Here is a 7,335-nt window from a genome sequence, read left to right as displayed (position 1 = left end):
ATATATATATATATATATATATATATATATATATATATATATATATATATATATATATATATATATAAACATAATTTAGGTCTTTTATTTAACATCTTGTAATCAAAGAAACTATAAAATGATATCGCAAAAGTCTACCGGAAGCCATAGTACAGTATTTTGTGTTAAGAGTTCGAAGTGTCACATTTTTCAATTTGTCCATTTTTTGTTAAGTATATGGAAAGTTACAAAGCGGTATGTAATTTAATATGTTAACGTAACATTATTCAGCAGGTTTTATTCAGCATATATTTTAAACAAAATAAGTAGTAAATATTTCTTATATAGAATATTAAAATTAAATAATTAAAATAAATAACACTAATTTTAGTGTTTTATTGAATGATTAGTTAACAATGGAACTGTTATCAAATATTTACGTTTTAAACAGCGCTTGCATATTGTACACAATATCTAAATCAATTAGGAGATAATCACATCACCAACTAGCTTACTATCTAATAAACTAATAAACTACATATCTGACAAGCAACTACACATGTAAAATATAAAATGTTCTTGCTTGGCTACGCTTACTTACTTTTTTTCATGACATATAATAATAACATGACAGTACACTCCCATGCTGATATGGGTTCTAAACTGCATACATTCTATGATAACTATAAGTAGCTAAATAAGGATCTTTCACTATTTCTGCTTGTGTAAGAGAAACATGTTCAGTTCAGTGTTGTGTGTGTTTGGTTTCAGAGTCAGTTCTGTCTATATAACAATAAGAGGATTTGTTTACACTGATCCTGGTGTGAACATGTTTTTGGTGGTTTGTTTTGTGTTGATATGTTTTTGTTATGTGTTACACACACAGCATGTTAGTTCCACGGTAGCCTGGTATGTAGGTTAGTTTTCAGTAGAAATGCAATGATGATGGCAGACTAGTGTTCAGTGAACAAATAAGCACTTCCGTTTGTTTTGTGCTTTTTGGATACTGTATACTCCAATAACGTCTGACCGTGCTTTCACAGGATTATACAGGATTATATTGTAAAGCTGCATATAGTTAACAATGGTAAGGTCATGGTAAACTCTGGCACAAATATGATAAAGCATTGTAAACTGATAAAATACAGCAAATTGCCATGAGGGTAATCACAGCAAGTTCCTCTATAATGGCTGATTCCAGGGACAGGGACAGACAGAGAGAGTAGTCTGAATGTTGAGCTGGTCACAAGAGTCTACTATGTAATAAAAATGCTATATTTCAAAGATCGCAAACTGATGCCATGCTCATATGTATACTATAGTTTATTTTAAGTGAGGAGGGCTTATATGCAGCAGTACATTGACACAGTGTACTGTAGGTTGCCAGCATTGTAGTGTACTTCTAAAACAAATTCCCAGAGGGAAAACATTGTGTTGTGTGTACTCTATAGAGTTAATGCACTAAAGCTGTCTGGTGGACAACACAGGTGTTCCTCTGCTCTGAAGTTTGTCCAGCATCATCCAGTGAATACACACAGCTGACATCTTTATCAGAGTGGCTGGCTGCCGCCATTCAGGGTGTTTGTTATGCCAACAGGCCACACCTGGTTTTGTTAGCCTCCCGCTGAATCAGACATTGAAAGGGAGAAAGACAAACAAAAGACATTTACTTTAGGAGCTTGGCTTAAATTGAACAGAGGATGTTTGAAAGGCATTCAATCCTATTCAGGATACAGAGATTTCACTACTATACTACAAGCCACAAAGCCTGCAAACCCTGGCCTTAGTTATGGAGCGTCCATTTATTTATTCTACAGTTCAAAACTGCACTCACCTGAACGGTTTGCCATCTTCATTATACAGTACAGACAGCACTTGATAGGAAGGCTGACTCCCAGGGTGTATGGAAAGTTTACAACAATCAAAAACCAGCCTAACGAGTATGTACAATTCAAGTTTTCAAAGTTACCATTTCATTACTATTTCTTGAGCCAGATTCAATATTAACAGATTGCATGAGGTTGGACCTCTGGTACTTGTGTGTCTAGTGAATGTTCTGTGTTGTGTCTCATTGCTCTTATAGGTCACACATGAGAAATCAACCAGTTAATAAATATCTGTATAGTATCTTGTGTATAGATATCATACTGCACATAGAACATAATACGGAGGCTGTGTGGTCCAGTGGTTAAAGAAAAGGGCTTGTAACCAGAAGGTCCCCTGGTTCAAATCCCACCTCAGCCACTGACTCATTGTGTGACCCTGAGCAAGTCACTTAACCTCCTTGTGCTCAGTCTTTCCGGTGAGATGTAATTGTAAGTGACTCTGCAGCTGATGCATAGTTCACAAACCCTAGTCTCTGTAAAGTCGCCTTGGATAAAGGCGTCTGCTAAATAAACAAATAATAATATAATTGAAGAAAAAAAAATGTATATAAGACTTTAGTCTGGGGGGTTTTTCCCAGTAAACTTAAAAGATGATGCTTACCTTAAATAAGTTTTAAAATAAACCTGACTAAAGTCTCTAGAAACTGAAAAAAAACATTAAACAAAATTAAACAACAAAGTTGCATTTTGACAGTATCTGCTTTCACCAAAAATCTAGTTTGCTCTAGTTAACATTCATGCTGAGTGGTTCTTTTTGCAGTTGCTAAAGTAATGTGATTTTGTGACATGTCTGTGCCAAGGTGTTCTCATCTGAGCTGAGGAGCTTCAGTTCTGGTTGCCAGCCAGACTAGATCAGCCAAAGCATCTTGAAGCATGCATCTTCACTGTCTTCCTTGTTTATAAGGTACTGTGTGGTGCAGTGGTTAAAGAAAAGGGCTTGTAACCAGGAGGTCCCCGGTTCAAATCTCGGCTCAACCATTGACTCATTGTGTGACCCTGAGCAAGTCACTTAACCTTCTTGTGCTCCGTCTTTTGGGTGAGACGTAATTGTAAGTGACTCTGCAGCTGATGCATAGTTCACACACCCTAGTCTCTGTAAGTTGCCTTGGATAAAGGTGTCTGCTAAATAAACAAATAATAATACTTTGCTAAGTATCAAGGGTTAAGGTCCTTATGCAAAAAAAATATATATTTTCAATGACTTTTTTAAAAATGTATATAACATGATTTATATTTGTAATGTATTTTTTACATAAACATATACCGGGTAACATATTCATAAGATAGGGATGCCAATATATAAATAACAGAATCAAGTGCTACTAAAAATGATGTACCAATTGTATAGACTAATGCTAGATTTACAATATATTTTCAATGTACTTACACACTGGTGTCATTTACATATACTTATATATATATATATATATATATATATATATATATATATATATATATATATATATATGAACAAATATATGATATTACTGACATTTACTGAGGCACAAACATGGTCCTTTGTTCCAAAGGTGACACTGTGGTGCAGGGAATATCACAGGAATCCTAAAATTAATCAAAAATAGTAATTACATAAAATAGCACCAAGAATAGATATTGTTTACTAAGTGCTGGCAAACTATCAAAATGCTAAAGATTTTTTTTTTTTACTTTGTTTCTGTATCACAAGTTAATGGCTTTCATGTGAAAATTTGTTAGAGTACAACATTAAGACAGCAAATTATTGATTTATTAAAATACATTAAAATTACTTTAGCAAAATGTTAATAGAACAGTATAATCTACATTTAATAGTCATGTTTGCTTTTTGTTTAACCCCAACACTGGTAAACACAAGGCATATTCTAATGAACACTAACAGTTCTCTGAATTGCAAACTTCTTACAGAATGATTATTGTTCCTTTCTTCAGGAAACTCAGAACCTATTTCAAGGCCAAAAGCTGTGCTTTCTTCATTCTGAAAAAAAGTATTTATAATAGATTATGTGTAGCTTTTTCATTTTTTTTTTTAATTCTACAAAATTACTATATAAAAGGGATTATTAATTTGGATAGTCTGTTCACTTGTAATTGTATTTCTTCAATTTAAAACAACTGCAGTATATGCATCATTGCTGGATCAATGCAAAAACCGGAGGGTACACGGAGGGTATGCAAAGAAAAAATGTCTATTGTAATGACTGAAATTTCACTGTCAGACGTTTTTACTTTACACACCATCCTCTACATACCCTCCAGTTTAACAGTGTTGTGCGAATTGTGAATCACTCTGTATATACTCTTCCATAGAGTGCTTTATAAACCTCCAGATAGTATTATTATTATTATTATTATTATTATTATTATTATTTATTTCTTAGCAGACGCCCTTATCCAGGGTGACTTACAATTGTTACAAGATATCACATTATACATTTATTTTTTACATACAATTACCCATTTTTACAGTTGGGTTTTTATTGGAGCAATTTAGGTAAAGTACCTTGCTCAAGGGTACAGCAGCAGTGTCCCCCATTTGGGATTGAACCCACAACCCTCCGGTCAAGAGTCCAGAGTCCTAACCACTACTCCACACTGCTGCCCTGATAGTACCCACACAACTATAACACGCTGTTTCAGATCCATTTAAGTTTCTAAAGAGCAGTAATAAAAATAGATCGGACACTCACATCTGCTGTGTTTTCATCATCTGTTGAGCAATCTGAATGACTATCATTTGATGTGCCCTCCTAATAAATGTATAGCAGAATAAGACAAGTAGTTTAATTGATTAACTTTTTGATACTTTTGAAATACCAACCATAGTTATCACAAGCTTGTAGGTTGTGCAACTACAAAACCATATATATATACTATCTGTTTAATGCATTGAATAGGCACAGTATTTATTTATTTATTTGTTTATTTTTAAGATTAGATTCATCCTGTAGACCCTATTCAATAAATTAACAACATCCTTAGCTATAGCTATAAAAATGAAGTTAAGACGGGCACACGGTACATATTGAAAATAAAGAATATAAGAAATGGACAGTATCAACGGAAAGTGTTACTGATTATACTTACATGTTCCTCAAAGGCTGTTTCAACGTTATTAGATGTAATTCCATTGTCTCATAATCAGACTCGGTTTCTTGCTACGGTAAGAAAAGAAAATATTTTCCTACAGTATTTATACAAATACACGTAAATACTATGATATACAGCAGAATAACTAGTTACCAAAATATTACACTAACACTGTTACAGTACTTTAAACATTTGTTTATTAAATGTTTAACTAAACGTATTTTTTCTATTTTCCATAAATTCACCAACCATAAACTGATTTTCAGGTCCCTCCCATGAATGTGTAGCACGTAATGCCAGCAATTATATTGATATTAATTATCGCTTTTGGCAGATAAACCATTAAGATTAAGATCATTTGAATCTTATACTATACTAGCTGATGGTTCGCCATCGATAAGTAGATCAACACGAAGAGGCCTCTAAAAACAGATACAAAATTATATTTTTGAACAATGTCTTTAGTTCAATCAAAATACTGTGCACACGCATTTGAATTATTCACAAACAAATGCATAGCTACACATTTTCCATAGCTACACATTTTCCTCTAATGTACATGTTGGATCATTTAGGCTAAATATTTGAACAAGTAAAAACCAATATACTTACATGTTGAAGAATGTCAGTGTAATAATATTTTATATTTATTTTAATTACCTGCTAACGTGTATGCTTCTTGACTGCCACAGTACTGAAATCCTCCTTGCGTCGTCTGTGGTAAAATAACATGACATAAAATTACGACAGGTTTTTCTATCAAACGACATAATACGACAACAATACAGTTGTTAATATTACCTTTTTTCCATCTTGTCACTGTCCTTTTTTGGAAGTGTGGATTTGGGTTTTATTAAATAGGCCTACTGTTTGCAACTCCAAATACCGAATGCTCCGTCCCTCGAACAAACGTTACACTCCTTCCGACTTTCGCCTCCCCGCCAGAAAAAAATTATAGTAGCTGCAATCTTCATCCCTTCGCCATTTAGCTAAAATGCGTGAGACTTATGCGTTAGTAAATTGCAAAAGTGGAGAGGATAAAAACACTTATAGTGATATCCCGTTGGGTCCGAAATTTTATCTCCTTAAGTGAATTTGATGAAGAAGACCAAATTTTTAGAGCAGAATGGAGAGAAGGTAACAAGGCCCCTAAAGGTGGATGGCCAGTAGCTGAAATCATTCTGGAAAGTTAAACCAAGTTTATGTAGTATTCTAAACTCCTATTCATTTTGATATGTTTATTAAAATTTATTATTATTTTGCGGTGGGTGTTTAATATACAGTACTTTATTAACAGTTCAGCTTTTGCACATAAAAAATGTAGCCTATTTTAAATCCATGACATCTGAATTCTTTTTCCCAATCCAATCCAGAACATTTATAACATTGCCTGCTCTCAGGCTTCATTTCTTTTTCAAACTATCTAAAATGAAAAGGTCAGGACACACATAGCACAAGGAACAAAGAAGATAAAGCTGTTATCCATATAGATAGAGAAAGAGATAGAGAATGAATGAATGATTCTACAGCCTACTCTTCTGTGCCCTGGACAATTGTTACACCTCTTTCAGCAAGTTGGTTCTGCAAAAGTACAATTTCAAGCTGCAACTTTGTAATTTCAAATTTTAGTTTTTCTTTCTCCAACTCCAAAACCTTGCAATGCAGGCGTGCCTTTTCCCCACAAATGGAAGTCTGGGAACACTTTGTGGGTGACCGCTTTGCCTTCTTTGCTCTTTGGCCATCAGAGTTGGCTTGAAGAGGGTCAGTGCAGTAAGCAGGTGCAGGTGGCTGTTGAGGTGGATGTAGGTTGCATTCATATCAAAAGAGGAGTAGTTCGCAGATGGCACGGTTTCTAGTTGAATAGACAGTCTCAACACCACTGACACCCGTCATTGCTGGCGCATCTTCCCCATACAGCTCGATTACTTTTTCTGACATGGTGGACATTTTTCGTAGCGGGCCACCACCTGTCGGAGGATATTTGCTCTCGCTCAGCTCCTTCTTGACCTGGCTCACGACATTTTTCCATTTCTTCCTTAGCTCATCTACATCCCTTTTAACAAAGGTATTATCACTGTTGATTTTTTTTACAGATTTCCGACCACGTTTTTCTTTGCGATTTGTTACTGTGTCGCTAAATATGTTGTGGAGGATTTATTTTTTTTCTTCTATCAGCGAAGCTAATCGAAAAATCTCTTGCTCAGTAAAATTTGACTTCCTTTTTCTGTCAGTCATTTATTTATTTATTTATTTATTTTATCTACAGAGATGAGCATATAACAAGATAAATTATTGAGACAGCCTAATCAATGTGGGGAATAGGTAAAGGCCGGACCAACATAAATCCTGCCGGACGGGGCATTTAGCTTACTCCAATCGTCTT

At 34.5% G+C, this 7,335-nt stretch overlaps 1 long non-coding RNA gene across 1 annotated transcript; it reads right to left on the bottom strand.

Annotated features, from left to right (window-relative positions):
- Positions 1-3,307: 3,307 nt before the first annotated feature.
- On the bottom strand, positions 3,308-6,964 carry LOC117399633 (uncharacterized). Its single transcript, XR_004544126.3, has 6 exons — positions 5,754-6,964; positions 5,613-5,667; positions 4,950-5,020; positions 4,553-4,612; positions 3,769-3,840; positions 3,308-3,428 (listed from the first exon to the last, which is right to left on the bottom strand). It is a non-coding gene; the product is annotated as an uncharacterized LOC117399633 (long non-coding RNA).
- Positions 6,965-7,335: the final 371 nt, after the last annotated feature.

The sequence above is a fragment of the Acipenser ruthenus genome, chromosome 4, assembly GCF_902713425.1.
Source record: "Acipenser ruthenus chromosome 4, fAciRut3.2 maternal haplotype, whole genome shotgun sequence".
Lineage (NCBI taxonomy): Eukaryota > Metazoa > Chordata > Actinopteri > Acipenseriformes > Acipenseridae > Acipenser > Acipenser ruthenus.
This window is presented reverse-complemented; position numbering and strand designations above follow the sequence as displayed.